General features: G+C 43.7%; 2 protein-coding genes across 7 annotated transcripts in view; one reads left to right on the plus strand and one right to left on the minus strand.

Annotated features, from left to right (window-relative positions):
• Positions 1–4,660, minus strand: part of CCDC92 (coiled-coil domain containing 92) — a 32,539-nt gene extending 27,879 nt beyond the window's left edge. The window contains exon 1 of one of the 3 annotated variants that reach the window (XM_087423427.1): positions 4,540–4,660. The gene's annotated coding sequence lies outside the window, so the exon portion shown is untranslated. Of the gene's footprint in view, positions 1–3,590; positions 3,968–4,192 lie in introns of those variants that run through there. The other 2 variants (XM_087423425.1, XM_087423426.1) reach the window with 2 other exon arrangements.
• A 262-nt stretch (positions 4,661–4,922) lies between these two features.
• Positions 4,923–16,808, plus strand: part of ZNF664 (zinc finger protein 664) — a 42,970-nt gene continuing 31,084 nt past the window's right edge. For 3 of the 4 annotated variants that reach the window (XM_087423429.1, XM_087423428.1, XM_004430069.3), the window contains exons 1-2: positions 4,923–5,024; positions 5,583–5,719. The gene's annotated coding sequence lies outside the window, so the exon portion shown is untranslated. Of the gene's footprint in view, positions 5,078–5,582; positions 5,720–16,808 lie in introns of all 4 variants that reach the window. The other variant, XM_087423430.1, reaches the window with a different exon arrangement.

Genomic DNA, 16,808 nt, shown 5'->3' on the forward strand with positions numbered 1-16,808 from the left:
GGATTTTATGCAGATCTAAATTTAATCTCAAGCGTTGCCCAAGAGGCAACAAAGAGAAAAACTGTAGCAGCAGAGCATTATAAGACTCAAATTCCATTTATTAAAAGTGTTCTTGTCTTTTTCTCTCCCTTATTGTAAGCTTTAAGCGTCTCAGGCTTGCTCTTTTGTGTGGTGCTGACCAACGGAATTTCACTGCCCAGTCCTGAGAATTTGGCTAGTAGAAAGAACCTCAGAAAAAAGGAGAAAACTTCTTCCCTCTTCCCTTACAGCTACAGAAGAGTAGACAAGTCTTGCTTCATAAAGTTATTTCTGATAATGTGGTAAACTGAGAATAATAATGAAAGTATCAATCTTAGTCTGCTCTCCAGTATGGAGACTTGCAAAAAAATATAAACTTCAGTTTTCTGATTAACAAAGAAGTCTTTTAAGACATCTATGTGATGCCTTCAGAGATTGTGGTGAGAAGTTATAAAATGTAACCTCTAATCTCTGAAAAGGCTGCTTTCTAACTGGCTGCCTTGCTTGATAATATGTTGTTCTGGTCATAATATTTAAAGTAGCATCTGTGATTTTTTTTTCTGAAGGAATAAATACCTGTAAAATTTTCTTATTTTATTTTTTGGTTGGCCAGAAGAACTTGATATCCTTCTCTTTTCCCTTCATATATAAAGTATACATAAACGATGTATTCCTTATTCAAAGTTTGACAGTCTTTGTCCTATTTAAATTATCACACCCAAATTCAGCTGGCAGATAACACGCACAAAAGCATGAGACAAACTCATCTGCTAAAGAACCAAAGAGAGGAACTATTTTTAAAAGGGTTCTTAAAAAATTAAGTACATGTATACATTAATTCAGAATTGCTTTTTCCTCTAACTTCTTCCTAAATCGGAGAGGTCGGACAGTGGTTTAACTCAGTTGGCCTCCTTACCATCATGCTCCACTTAAATCCCGTGTAGAGGGCGTTTATTGGGTTCTCTGGTGTCAGAGGAAACTCTGCTCAGCTCCTTGGCCACAAAGAGTCCTAACCCCACTGACTCACTTAATACCTGTATTGTGACTGACGCTGAGGAGCCTAATCTTGGTTATAACAGATAGATCATCATTCCTACGGTTGATAAATCATCATTCCCAGGATTGGCTTAGCACAAATAGGACACATCTCTTTCTCCTTCAAACACATAGCTCCAATTCACCTAATCTTTTCCGTACATTGTAATTCTACTTCTCCTCTGCTTTGTTTTACCTGCCAACATATATTTAAAAACAATGAAGATATACTAAAAAAAAAGTCCAGTGCAACTTACTGTAGGTGGATATGACTGACCTTCTGCTGTGCAATTTGAGTCATGTTTGATGAGTAATGAAATAAACAAAAACTAAAACGCAGAGCAAGCCCAAGAACCAACCCTTAATCAGTATCTTTTAAGAAAATAATTTCAGCTAAGGAAAAAATCTGTTCATCTTCACAACCTGCTGACTCTCAAAAGACTGATATCATGCCATTTTTAAAAAGAGTTAAAGAAAAAAAAAAGAATCCTCTGCTTGCCTTCATAGAAAAGAATACTTTTTCTCTTGATTAAATGTTTATTAGAGAAAATAAAACCCAAAGGAAGAAATACAAAGCAGGTATAATTAAAAAGGGTCTTTTACATGTATACGGTGATTGACAAACAAAAATGTACAACCAAAATTTCATGATGTTATAAACTATTAAGATGTCAATAAAAAAAAAAGGTCTTATAAAACAAAACAGTGAATGTAAGAGTGCTTTATTACCCGTAAAACCCCATACTCATGCAAAGTAGGATTAGAACCATCTCTGATACCAGGCTGGCCTCTACCCTGGAAAAATCTTCCGAGGGTCAAGTAGGTGTCTGGGGATGTCATTATGCCCACAACTGTGGGAGCCGGGTTAAGAAATCAAAAAGAACACAATGCCCTCCAATCCAGCTGCCACTGGAACCAGGAGGCACCCCTCTCAGAAGGCCTCTCCCACCCCCCGGGGTGATACCTCCTAGTAGCCATTCCTGCCCAGTGGGGAACCGGCTTCTCCAGAAACTCCGAGAAAGAGCAGCCCCTTCTTCCCACTGCTGGAGGTTCAAGTCATAAGCCACTTTTGCTCCTATGTCGAAGTGAAATCTCTCTTCCTATAAGTACTACCTGTCCTCTTCTGTACTCGGGAATTACTCAGAATACATAAAATCCCTTTGCTGCATGACAGACCTTAAATATTTGAAGACAATTAGGACACCTTCACTTCCCTGCCCAAACCTTTCTGCAGATTTAAACATCAAAGCTGGAGATGTGAAAATTGGTGTCATTAAGCCAGCACCTACCTAACTAGTCTGGACCATCAACCTGATTCAAACATTTATTGCACTCTTGGCGTGTGAATCATATAAAGGCACCCAGTCGTTGCCCTTTAAGGATATTTAATTCAGGAACTTTTTATGGTTGGCCTTGTTCCAGATAGAAGAAAAAAGGCCCATGTCTTTTCTTGGCGGAAATATGAAAAAAATGCTTTATAATATAAAAATAAGTATTTCTTAAAAGCATCAACACTGTTATTAACATCAGTATTGTTGCAAATGCACGCTACCAATTAAGTAACGATGACGCTAAAATGAATTTATCCAACGACTGACAGATGAAAGAGTTAAGACCCCAAATGAATGAACTTCTATTGTAAATAAAAGGATTCATTTGTTTCTCAAAAGAATTAACAATAAACATATCTAATTTCCAAGAAACCGGTTTGATATATTTACATGTGCTACAGTAAAAATCTGTATACAAATAATTGCCATGTATTTTAGATTTTAAATATACCTAAACTAAATTTACCGAGTAATTATAACATGATGCAGAGAAATAATAAAAGCTATTTCAAGGTTTTTCAGCAGTGTGTATGTATATGTAAACACATGTATATATACAAATATATCACAAGCCTTAAAACCTTCTTCCAAAAATATTTCACATAAGATGAACATTTAGGCAAAAGAAATACATAAATTCAAAACAACCTTGGAGGCGAAAGTCACTTTAAATGTTAGCATCTTCTTCCTAACAACTCAATGGCAAGAAAACGCAGATTTCTTGACTTTGCAAAAAAAAACCATTTAATAAAACAATAACTATGCTCTTTAAGTAAATTTCTAACTTAAAAGTCTTAAAAAACAGCAATTTTGGGTTTAACATTCTTACAGGTAGGTTTCGGAAATGCGTATTAAAGTGTTACAGCCTGGTAGCCTGTATTTTGTTATAAGACCGATTACTGCAACCGAAATTACAGAGCACGATTATATTTCCTCCTAGGCTACCTCATTTTCATTATTGGAATGGATCACACTGCTAAATATCAAAGCTTGAAATTAAACGATGCAGGTCAGCATGAAAACGCAAGTTAGATCAACCGGAGTAACTCACTGTGGTCGACGGCAGGCAGCTCCGCAGCCAGGCCCGGAGCTCTGCTGCCTATTTGCATTACGCTCAGTTCCATGAATCACAAGCAAATCGTTATTTAGGGTAAACTAAAGCCCACATCAAAGCCTCAGGGAAGGGCTGTAAGGTAGAGTACTTACGAAAAGGGTTACCAGGACAGGAGACAATGCAACTTATCAGGGAGGGTCTCTAACGTCCACACGGTGGTAAAACGCATTTAAAAAGGCGATGTGGATTCAGACGGCCTCCTCCCCACTGCATGCCAGACAAAGCAGGGCCAGGCCCTCGGGCGCTCCCGGTGCACCTGCAATGCGGATCCTCACCCTACAATCCACCCGGGGACGGCAGCAGCAGCCCCCGGGCTGGCGTCTCCTGCCCCATCGGTGGTTTAGGTGCGCGGTGCGGACGGCCCGCAGCCTGGACCGGAGCCCTGGCCAGCGCATCCCCCTCCCCATCACCGGCTGGAAGACCCTGCGTGCAGCCGGCGCGGGGGTCGCTGCGCCTCCCTCTTGCCTGCGCTCCCACCGCTTCGTTTCTCTCGCAAGGGGACACCCTTCCCCACCCCGAGCCCTGGGGATGGACGGGAGGACCCCCCTCCCCCTGCAGCCAGGGCTTATACAATAACCTCAGTGAATCCCCGCCCGACAGGTGCGCGCGCCCCCGCCGGCGCCCGCGGAGCCTCCCCGCAGGTACCGCCAGGTGAGCGGGGCTGGACTCGGTCACACCTCGGGCCCCGCCTCACCTGCGGGCGCGGCCGTCGCGGTCCTTCAGGCGGCTCCCGCCCTCGGCGCGGTCCTCCAGGCGGGCGGCAGCGGGGGCCGGCGGCCCATGGGCGGGGCGCGGCGGCGGGCGGGGCTGGCTCCCGGCTCCGGCCCTGCCCCGGCCGGGCCGCCGAGGGAGGTCAGTGGGCGCCGCCCGCCGAGCGCATCCCGCCGGCTCCCACCCGAGCGCTCGCCGCGGTGCACGCCGGGAGCGGGGGCCGGGGCGGCGAGGCCTGGCTGCGCTGACCCGGCGGGCGGGCGGCCGAGGCGCCGACGCGGCGGAGGGTCTGTGTCTGCGGGCGGCCGGGGGCGGCCGAGCGCTACTCACTTCGCAGGGCGTGGCCGACGCCCCCCTCCCGCGGCGGCGGCGGGGCAGGGAACGCACCCGGGGCAGGGAGGGTCGCCGGCGGACGCAGGCGCACAGCTCAGGTGCGGCCGCACTGCGGTTGCCCAGGGTAACGCGGGCCCGGGCGGGGCGGGGGGGAGGAGCGAGGCGGGCGAGCGGGAGCGCGCGCGCCGGCCGTGGGGCGGGGGGCACCCGCGCCCAGCCCGGGATGGTGGCGAGGGCGCGCGCGGGCGGAGGCAGAGGCGGGGGGGAAGGGGCGAGGGCCGGGCGGCGCGCATGCGTGCGGCCCCCGCTCCCCCGGGGCTCGCTGGCCTCGTGCGTGCGCACGCGCGCTGTCCCCCGGAGGCGTCTGGGTGTGCGGAGCGCGCGCGCGCGGCTCGGAGGCGCACCTGTGAGGTGTCCCGGGAGGAGAGGGAGGGTGGGTGCGCGGGGCCCGCGGCCTGGGGCGCCTCAGCCCCTCACTTGGAGTGAGTTCTCGGGCGGCCGGGCTGCAGTCTCTTTATTTCTTTTCTGGATCAAGGTGGGGGCGGGGGGGAAGGGCAGCGGGCTCAGGGGTGGAAGGAGGATGAGGGGGTTAAAGAAAAGAAAAACAACCCATCACTTAGGACGGGCCTGGAGCCGGGGCCGGCCCCCGGGCCTCGGTGGGGAAGGTCAGAGCCGCTCCGCGGCCTGGCGGCCCCTGGGCAGGGCCCGCGGAGGGCAGCCTGGTCTCGGGCCTCGGCCGGCCGGCGTGGGCCCGCAGAGCCGGGGAGCGGGGGTCACAGATGGCGGCCGGGCGCGCGGCGAAGGATGGGCAGCGGCGGGGGCGAGGCCGGGCGGAGGCCCCGCGGGAGCCGGAGTCCCGAGTCCGGCTCCATTGTTGTCGGAGCCGAGCGAAGGGGGAGCGAAACAGCTTAGAAACCCGTGGAGCCGCGCCTTGGAGCCTTTCCAGGCGGGTCCCCGGAGAGGCGGTAATGGCCGCGCCGTGGGAGCCGGGAGGTGCGGCGGAGGAGCCTGGCTGCATGGGGTGATGCTGTGTTTTTTAGAGCGCCCTGCGTCCCAGCAGCGCCAGGCGAGCATCGTACTCAGGTGATGAGGGACCCTTCGCGCACCCAGCGCAGAACGCCGCTGCCGCTGGACGCCTCCATTGTTTGACCACAACAAGGGCCGGAGTCTCACCCAGGTAAACTGGCTGGCAGCGCGGCCCGGCTCCCTCGCGACTCCCACGTCCGAAGGAATCCTCTCCTGTTTCAGGACTTTCTTGCAGTTCTCTTCCTGTCCCCTGCTTCTCATTAGCTCAGTGGACCCACCTCCCAGACATTTTCCCATCTGGGTTAATCTTCCCGTATCTCTCTGCCAAGTCACCTCTCATTTCCCTCAAAACTCAGCTCCTTTGTGAAACCTTCCTGGCCGAACTCGAACAACTAAATCTCTCTAGGAGGAGCCTCTTCTGTACTCTTCTAGTTGGTTGTTTATTGGTTGTCTTATTGCAACAAAGGAGATTAGAGGTTAAAAAGAAAAAATTCTAAGCTATGGCTTTTTTAAAGGAAGGTTTTGGGATATTGAAGCAGTTTGTTGTTTTAACAGAATCGAACTGTTTTTATTTAGCATCTATCTTCTCTTTTAGAGGGGGCCCCTACTTCCCTTATAAATGTATAGCTTTTTAGAGCAAAAAAATGACCACCTTGTTCACCCCGCAAGTTAACTTTAAAATTAATTTTAAATTAGTAAAGTAATACATTTTCTTTGTAAAAATTAAAACATCACAGAGATGGCTAAAGTCTGACTTCCAGGCCCTGTCTGCAGACATAACAAGTATTATATGTTTGGTATGTATCCTCCTAGATCTTCTAAGGTACTTTTATGTGTGTGTATGCTTGTATTATCTTTGATTTTTAACAAGTAGTAGTGTATTCTGTCCTTCAGGTGTAGCAGGTAATGCGTTAACTCATTTTGAAGAACTGCTGCATCATGTTCTGTAGTTGGGGTATACAATAGTTTATTTAGCTATTTCCCAGATTGATGGCAGTTTGTTAACTTTATATTTAAAACAGGTTTTTCGATGGTGGTTCTTTGGTGAAATGAAATTTTAGCGAAGGGAGCGCAAGTCTATACTAATTGCAGACACTGCGTTCATGAGGGAAGTTCTCTTTGGTTAAGAAATTTACGTGTGGGAGCCTCCACCCCTCCTGCATTGTAATTATGACTCTACTATTTTCAAGTCCTGTGACCTTGGGGAGGACACTTAATCACTCTTAAGTCTCAGTTTTCTTTTCTATAAATGGTGATAATACCTGCTTTATTTACTCCACAGAGTTCAATGATATAATGTTTGTGAAAGTGCTTTGCAGAGTGTAAAGCAGTATGTAAATGTTGGTTTTATTCGCCTTTGTAACCCAAAAGGATTTTTTATTTGCAATATAATTTATATTTTCTTTATGATGAGATGTGTATATTACAGAATGCTGGAGATAGCCAACTTTGAATGGTTTTTAATTTGTGAGTTTGTTATAATTAATTTTTATCAAATACCATTAATATACTATACTTCTTAAAGAATATTTTACAAAGCACATTTTTCCTAGTGCTTCACATGACTTAAAAAATAAGGTATATAAATTAGTTGACTATGACTAAAGTATCAGCAAACTGAACACTACGTAAAACAAAACTCATTATAATATTTAAGCAAACTTATTTCCTAGTGATGTAAATTTGTATCTGTATTTTCCTATGACAGCAGCAGATTCAGGTGTCCTGCAGGTAAAATGGAATCTTACTGAATTTGTAGGCAGTATTGGAAAGAGTTTTAGCAATTTAAATGTTGATTGCATGATGCGATGAGTATCCTTTTAAGATATAAGAGACACAATTAGGAGCTTTGTTAAGTATTTTTTATGATAGAGTATAAAAAGGAGACCAAATTTCAGATTGTGGAGAGAGGGGCCAGGAAAGAATTTTTTCGCAGGTTGGATTTGAGCTGAGATATGAAGGGTGAGTAGGTGTTAGTGTAGAGTGAAGTGGGGGCTCATTTTCCAGGCGGGGGAATGGCGTGTGGGAAGGCCCTGAAGCGGGGAAGAGCTTTGCCCGTTCCAGGAGCTGAAAGGATGACTTGTGGATAGATTATAGTGGGTGAGGGGGAAGTGTGGCTAGGCAAGGGGCCAGATCATGTAGGGTCTTGTAGGGCAGGTTAAGGATGTTTGATTTTATCCTGAGTGAGATGGGAAAGCATTATACAAGGGTTGGGTTTTAAGCAGGGAATAACATAATCAGATTTGCATTTTTTAACAACCACTCCAGCTGCTACATGCAGAATGTGAGGGTGTGGTGGGGGTGGAGAGTGGAAGTGGGGGAGACTGGGGAGGCCATTTCAGAGGTCTGTCTAGGAGCGAGGTGGTCTTTCCCTTACAGTTCACATCAAGTTCAAACTACCAACTAAACTGAGGTCAAAATAGGTATTTGACTAAAAAATAAATCCTCATTTCTTTTTTTTTTATTTAAACTTGTTTGTTTCTCTTTTTTTCCCCCCAAAGATTTTTATTTATTTATTTTTTCCCCCCAAAGCCCCAGTAGATAGTTGTATGTCATAGCTGCACATCCTTCTAGTTGCTGTATGTGGGACGCGGCCGCAGCATGGCTGGAGAAGCGGTGCGTCGGTGCATGCCGGGGATCCGAACCCGGGCCTCCAGCAGCAGAGCGCGCGTACTTAACCGCTAAGCCACGGGGCCGGCCCTAAATCCTCATTTCTTATTTTTAAAAAGTAGGAATAAAAAGGCACTTTTTAATGCAAAAGTACACGTAAGCGTTAAAGTAATTATCCACGCTATATACTTCACAGAAATATATCAGTGTCAGATTAAAAATTGGAATATTATTTAACATGGTTTTTATAAGTTTTGTCAAAGCAGTAATACATGAAATAAGAGTGAGGTGAGGGTCTAAAATGAAAAGAAGGGAAATATTTGTAGATGCTGTTGGCTGAAAATGAGAATAACAGAAAAACTATTAGACAAAAAAACAAAAAACTGAGGAAGTGACTGGGTACACAATGCATATATAAAATTCATAGCTTTCTGAATACCAGAAATAACCGGGCAGAAACTAAAATGGAAAAAGAAGAAACCAACCAAACAAAAAACAGACTCTGATCACAATACGACAAAAAACATAAACCACGTGAGCACAACCTTATTGAGACAAGTGCAGAGGAGATCATAAAATATCCTGAAAGATGTGAAAGACTGTTCTAAATGGAAAGAGAGGCCATATTCCTAGATGTGGTGTTTGTATATGATGCAGATGTCCATTTTTGGGTGAACTGGACAGAATAATTATAAGTAAGGTGGGACAAGCCCTGTCTGATACTTAAGCATATTATAGAGCTGCATTCGTTAAAACAGTGTCCTGTAGCTTTAGAGTACTTGTACAGGTCACTGGAACCTATTTAGCACTCTCAAAATAAACTACCATATATGAGAATGTAATAAATGATAAATCATCACAAATGTCCCCCAAATCATAAAATATAGAAGTAAATATTTAACATCTGGAAAAAGGAGTTCTGCATGCTGAGGTGGATAGAGCATAGGCTTTCCAATCAGACATACCTGAACTGGGATCTTTTAAGTGAAGAAAAATAATACCTACCATGCAGGTGTTGTGAGGGAAAGAAATACAGGTCCTGGCTCCTGTGAGGCGCTCAAATCTGTTGTTACTTAAAATCAGTGTATTAGACTACATAGAAATGTAAAACTTCTTTAAGAAGAAAGAGAAAACAAAACCCTAGGACTAGAAGCCAAACTACAAAGTAGGAAAAAATTTATGAGAAATGTAAGTGAAGTGTTAACACCTTCAACATGTAAAGAACTCATACGAATCAATGAGGAAAATAATGAAAATCCACATGTGGTTACAGGATGTGGGTAGACAGTTCACTGGATAGAAATATAATTTGTTAAACATTTGGAAAGGTGTAATCTCACTAATAAGTAATTTGTAATTACTCCTACAGAAAAGTAACATTCTGTTCTCAATAGCAACAAAACTAGAAAACATTTAAGAATAAAACATAAATGTACAAAAATGTTATGAAGAAAAGTAAAAACCTTTACCTGAAGAATTTAAAAGCTAACCTAGATAAAATGGGCAGGCAGTACATGTTTCTGGAGGGGAAGGCTTCTTTGTAAAGATTGCAATACTCTACAAATTAAACTATTATTTCAATGCAATTCCAGTTGAAATCCCAATGGGAATTATTTTTGGACGTTTGATAAATTGCTTCTAAAATTCATCCAGAGGAATAAATGTGCTAGAATGGCCAAGAAGTTTCTCAAATGCAAAAATGGCGATGGAGGATTGCCATACCAGGTATCAAAACATACCGTAATGCTGCGGTAATATAAATGATGAGCGCAGGGATAGGCAGATTGGTACATGGAACAAAGTGGAATCCAGTAACAGACTCATTTATATATAGGAATTTAGTATAAAATAAAGTTGGTATTTTGAAACAGTTGGGAAATGATCAGTATATTGTATAGGGATAAATGACTATTTGGAAAGAAAGATCCTCATATTCAGAATGACTTTTATTTGGATTAAAGAACGAACTTAAAAACAAAAACACCTGTAAAAGTATTAGAAGAAAGTATAAGAGAATTTGTTATGTTTGGAGAATAGATTATGTTGGAAAACATGTTTTTTGGGTAGATCAGTTAGGTAAGACAAAGACCTCAAATCATAAAAGATATATAAATTTGACCATTATCACAGATGATATTTTTGTGTGACAAAAGACATTACAAAGTTACAAAATGGGAAAAAAGTTTCTGTAACATGTATGAATAGATCAAGGATAAATAGAATTGACATGATTAAAAAATGAATGGAGGATATGAACAGTTCTCAGAGAGATGCAAGTGTCTGAGCAATGAAGGGGAATTCAACTTCACTTCTGATTAGGGAAATGGAAATTAAAACAACTAGATCTTTTTCAGGGGGCTATCAGGCAAAAATTAAAAAGATATCCAAGGATGTAGAGGAAAAGGCACCTAATACGTTGTTGGGGTCATAAAATGGGTTTGACCTTTTCAGATGATGATTTAGCAGAACCTACCAAAATTAAAGAAACAACACATATGCTTTGATCCAGCAGGTGCACTTCAAGGAGTCTGTGATATTCTCTTAGGAGGACACAAGTTAGTATGAGTGAAGTCTATTGCGGCATCACTTATAACGAGGAAAATTGAGGGAAACCACAAATAAATTTTGGTCCCTCTATACTGTGGAATGTTATGTAGCTTTTAAAAAGAGAGGTGGATTTGTATGTATTGACATAGCCTGGATGGACATTAGAATATATTACTGAGCCAGAAAAGCAGGTATAATTCCATTTTTTGTAAGATACAAAACAAAATAATCGTGTGTGTTCTGAATAAAAATAGAAAAAGGTCTAGAAGGATACGTGGAAAACATTTTAATTGTGACTACTTCTGGGGGAAAAGCATAGGGAGACTGAGTTTTATTTCATGTACTTTTGCATTGTTTCAGTTTTTATAATGAGCATTTACTTTTGTAATAAAAATGTTACAGTTTCTCACTTACTGATTTAATAAAGACCTAAATTTAGACTAAAAAATTATAGTACCAGGTACTTATGAGGATGCGGTAAAAATGTCACCTTCTTATGTTACGTTGGCCATACGTGTCAGAAACCTTAACATATTCCTTGATGTAGCAATTAGGAGCCATCAAAGGAATATTTTTAAATATGAGGAGAAGCTTTATGCACAAAAGATGTATATTGTAGAATTATTTTTAAGGGTGCATTTCCAGAATGGTTAAGTTATGATATATCCACTGGGTGATATATGACCATTAAAGTGTTTATGAAGAAAATGTATTAAAATGCTTATGACAGTGTTAAGTGGAAGAAAATTAGGATACAAAATTACATACATGATATGATTAAAACTCTTAGTTAAATAAAAATCCCAACAACCCTCCACAGAAACCTATGATGAAAAATGTTTAGCATAAATTAGATGAAAATCTTCACAATTGTGGGCTTTGGGTGGTAAGATGTTGGGTGATTTAAAAAAAATTTTGCTTGTTTATATTTTCCAAGATTGTATGTATTACACTTACAATGGAACATTAGCACATTATATCTGGACATATGGTAGCTGCACGGTTAATAGGTGTGTCCACCTTTAAAATGGATCTGCCCTATCATATATCAAAGCATACTGTAGAGACTAATATCTAAACATTTTTTTAAATTGAGATATAATAACATGACATTCTATTAGTTTCAGGTGTACACTGTAATGATTCGATATTTGTATACACTGCAAAACGATCACCACAGTAAGTCTAGTTAGTAGTTACCATGCAAAGTTAAAAATTTTTCTTTCTTGTGATGAGTGATGCATTTGGAATAAGTTTGAATGATTTTTGTTGCTTTCAGTATTTGGAGGAAAATTGCTTCTTAGCAATGTGCAGAATAAAAATAGTTCTCATTTCTAATTTTTTTCTGTAGAATAAACATGGGCCGTGAGATTTCCTGGCTTGACACTTTTGTTGTTAACTCACTGTGTTTCTAACACACAGATCCCATCATAGAGAGAGTTGCGTTTAACCGAGTCTTTCAGGATGAGTAGACCTTAGCCAGCTGGACCAAGGGCAGAAGCTTCGAGAATACGGTTATTATGCAGGGCCTGCAAGTGGTTCGGCAGAGTGGAGCTCAGCGTGCCTTGGGGCATGCAGTGTAGCTGAAGGTGAAGAGGTTGTCATAAAGGCACGTGGATCCATTCACTTACTAAGTGTTGTTGTGGACCTGCAGTAGGTACTGTGGATGTACGTGAGTAGCATGAGTAGCAGCATGAGGTTTAGTGGCTGACAAAGCCAAGTGCAATAGAGGAGATATGTTAGAGGACACATAAGGGCCCTGGGAGCACATAAAGACAAGCAGGTAATCCAAATGTAAAGGTAGGAGTGGAAGTCAAGGAAGGCTTCCTAGAGAAAGTGATGTCTGAGGTGAGGCCTGAAGGTAAAGGAGGAACAGCAAGTGTGAAGGCCTTCGGGTAAAGGAGAGTGGGGGGGGGGGAGGAGAGGGTAGTGGTTGAGGCCCAGGAGTAGACAAGACCTGGGGAGTTTGAAGAAGTTTGGTTTGGCTGGAACTAGAATTGGAGGGGGCAGTGGTGAGATGAACCAGAAGAGGTAGATAGGAGCTAACATTGCTCCGAGTTTAAAAGCCATATGAATCAGTCTGGAAATTATACTGAAGGTTAATGGGACCCATTGAAAAGTTTTAAGCAGGGTAATAACATCCCATTTTGCATTTTAGAAAGATTACATTAGAGTAGATAATGGATTAGAGGGAGGCAAGACTGGAGGCTTTTTAGTATTCCAGGGGAAGGTGATGGTGGCCTGAATTACTCTTGAGACGGTGTAGGTAGAATGGGTGGATAAATTCAGGAGGTAGGTAGGAGCTAGAGCGGACAGGACTGCATGAGGGGGAGGAGGCTGGATGATAACCGGGTTTCTGGCTTGGGCGACTGAGGGATTAGGGGATCCATTTACTGTACTTGGGAATGTGGTAGGCTCTGGTGAGGAGAAGACAGACTGACATGCTGAGTGTAAAGGGCTTATAGGACATGTGGGTTCTTCCTGAAGAGGATGTGCAAAGAATGATTTTATACTGCAGATATATGCTTTGTTATATGAATGGGGGTGCTGTGCACAAATCCATTATTAAAATCAATGTTTCTATGTGGTAATTTTTTCTTGAAATATAATTATACATTAAATTATTGTAAATTGGTTAAAATTGGTGAATAGCTGTCTAACTTAGAATGGGCTGTCAGTGTCTTTCACATGGAGTTATTTAAGACTGCATGACCTTGCCTTCAGGTGACATTGTGATTGTCTTTGGAGTTCATTGGGCTGGACTCTGCCTCTCTGAGCAGGTGGTGGAGGTTTCTCTGAAGAGTGGTAGTGGTCCTATTGTCAGTCATCCTGTTTTCAGAGTGCTACTGACTAATTGGAGTGATTTCTATTGATGTCGCAGAACTGGTCCCTTCCACTTAGAGGCAGACCAGGACAGAGGCAGAGTGGTACCCTGGGTCTGCATCCATCTGGAAGCGCTCACCTGGCCATTAGAAGTTGTCTTAGTCCATTCAGACTGCTGGAACAAACTATCATAGACTGGGCAGCCTAAACAACAAACCTTTATTTACTCACAATTCTGGAGACTAGGAAGTCCAGGATCAAGGTGCCAGCTGATTCAGTGTCTGGTGAGGGCCCCCTTCCTGGTTCATGCACAGCTGTCTTCTTGCTGTGTCTTCACATAGTGGAAGGGATAAGGGAGCTCTCTGGGGTCTCTTTATAAGGGTACTAGTCCCACTGTGAGGGTTCCACCTTTATGATCTAATTACCTGCAAACCCCACCTCCTAATACCACCTGATTGGGGATTAGGTATCAGTATATGAATTTTGCAGAGACACATTTAGTCTATAGCAGAAGTACAGAGAGAGATTTGAGGATCATTCGTAGTGTTCTTGCTACATGTCTGGTGGAAGCCATGGGAGTGGGTGAGAACATGGAGAGCAGAATGAGAAGCTCAAAGCAGAGCGGGGCGTGGGTACATCCAAGGAACAGGTAGGGGAGAACATGCCTGCGAGAGATTCATTAGAGAGGAGGGAGGATGCCTTAATCAGAGAGCGTTCAGTTGAAAGAAAGCAAACCCATTTGAAATGGCATCAGTGAAGGGGAATTTCTGAGGAGTCTTCCCTGGCATCCTAGGTTGTTTCTTGGCGGGGCCCACTAGTGTCTGGAAAGCTGATGGGAGTTAGTGCAGCTCTGCTCTCTGCCTTTGTCCCTCCTGAGTCTGTAACCTGCCAGCTCACTTTGTAGACCCAGTCTTTCCACTTTGCATTCTAAATTCTCGGGGAGGAGCATCTGATCTTAGATCCCACTGTCACCACCGTTCAGTTCACCGTTGCAGGGCCTACGGGAGCAGGTTCACCTCGCGGTGTGCCTGAGCCTGGCGGGCTGGCCAGGCGGTGAGTGCAGAGGTTACTCCCTGCAGCCGAGGAGGAGGTCCCAAGAATGGCAGGAGCTGTAGTTTTAAATGGTTCAGAGATGTGACAAAGCACAGGGAGTGAAACTGGATTTGGCAAATAGTCTTAGCCTAGGTTTACACAATGAGCATAGCTGATCCAAGTGGAAGAATCACAAGATGGAAAGTCAGTGGCTGAGGTAGGTGTTCATTTGTACAAAAATTGGGAGAGATTTTTTTTGTGTGTGAGGAAGATTGGCCCTGAGCTAACATCTGCCAATCCTCCTCTTTTTGCTGAGGAAGACTGGCCCTGGGCTAACATCCATGCCCATCTTCCTCCACTTTATATGGGACACTGCCACAGCATGGCTTGACAAGCGGTGCATCGGTGCGCGCCTGGGATCCGAACCGGCGAACCCCGGGCCGCCACAGCAGAGCACGTGCACTTAACCACTTGCGCCACCCGGCCAGCCCAAGGGAGAGATTTTTAAAAAAAAGAAATTTAACTTCCGAGTTACATCAGAGGCATTCAAAGTTGAATTTTAAAAAAGCAGTAATCTATATTCCTAACACTAAAGCATTTCTACACCTTGATTCTAACTCTGAAATATGCAGTTTCTCTTGTGTCACCTGATATGTTATAAGAAATTCAGTAAAGCTATTCTAGAGCTCATTTATTTTTCATATCCCTGCAAGTTCATAAAATAATCATAGCTTATTTCCACATCTTATTTCACAATACCTTCCATGGCATTGTGACAAATCTTGTGAGGAAGCCCTTGTCGTAGCCAGAGCAAACCTCTATCCCAGAGATTATAAATTCTGCCTCCTAAGTAAGTGATAGAACAATGCATGAAAATAATCTGAACCCCTTTTCCTCTGCAGAGTCAACCCCATTATGTCCCTCTAGCTTTCAAAATCATTTTTAGATGTACAGTTCACACATGTGTAGGACTAAGTTTGATAGGATTTAAGAATATTTCACTGATTCGAAGTCCTCAGCATTGACCAGCAAACATAAGTCAGGTTTCTCACTTAACCAATATTCGGTAACTTGTTACTGCGTCTCTATATTATGATAGGGTTAGGACCTTGTAATAAGCAGCCAGACTCACAATTAGAATCTGGGAACCTGCAAAAACCAGGTTGTACAGATCTTCATGATGCCTGGCAACTAGAGTTCGTGATCCATTGTGAAATTCATTTTGAGTTCTAATACCTTGGTGGAAATACCATGAAGGTTTCTGAGCAAGTGTCTGAGTGCCCTCTGGAGGCACCATGAACAGTTAAAACAGACTCCTGTGAAAGGTTTTCTTTAACAGCCAGAGTCGAGAACCAGTGGACTGGATGGTTAAAACCAATGTGGATGTCAGCTGGGAGCAGAGGAGAGCCAAGACAGAACCCATGGGAACTCAGTATTTGTGGAGGAACAGGAGCTCTCCAAGCCGACTGAGAATAAGGGATTTACAAAGCGAGGGTAGAACACGGAGGCAGTGGAGTCACAGAAGGGAGCCAGGGGAGTGTGGTTGGTAGTGTCCAGTAGGATAAAGAATGACAGATGCCCTTGGGAACTTCAGTGGTGTGGTGGTGGGTTGAGGAGTGAATGGGAAGTGAAGGGGCAGAAATCTGGAAAATAAGTCTTAAAGAAGCCTGGATGAGGAAAATGGGGGAGAGACAAAGAGTGTATGGTGGCTAGAGAAGGCATTGGATTAAATATTGGTTTTCCTTAGGATGGAAGAGGCTGTGCATTGTGTTTAAATGCTGAAGGGAAGAAACAAGCAGAGAGAAAACAAAGTTGAAAGATGTGTAGGGTGGGGGAGGAGGAGAGAGTTGGCTTGAAGTGTCCTGGCCTGGGAGAGTTGTTGAGGGAAGACGTTGCCTTTTATAGGGACTTGGAACATGGCGAATGGTTTTCATTTCATTGTGGGATGGGAGGGAAATATTCACGTAGGCAGTTGGAAATACAGGTCAGAAGACAAGGCTGGTTATAAGAGAATGCGGAACTATCGTCTTGGAAATGGTCCGCATTCAAGCCAAGCAGGTGGTTGAGCTAAAGAGTGGAGTAAGGACATACCTGCAGAGGACAGCTGTGTTAGGAAGTAGGAATAAAAGAAATGATCAGTGCATGCAGCCAGGCCGGGGAGAGGTGAGACAGACAGGGAGCTGGGGACCAGGGAGACTTGTATCAGCGAGGAGTCAGAGTGAAACGAG

This window comes from Ceratotherium simum, chromosome 35 (genome assembly GCF_057802395.1).
Source record: "Ceratotherium simum simum isolate JZ-2026a chromosome 35, ASM5780239v1, whole genome shotgun sequence".
NCBI lineage: Eukaryota > Metazoa > Chordata > Mammalia > Perissodactyla > Rhinocerotidae > Ceratotherium > Ceratotherium simum.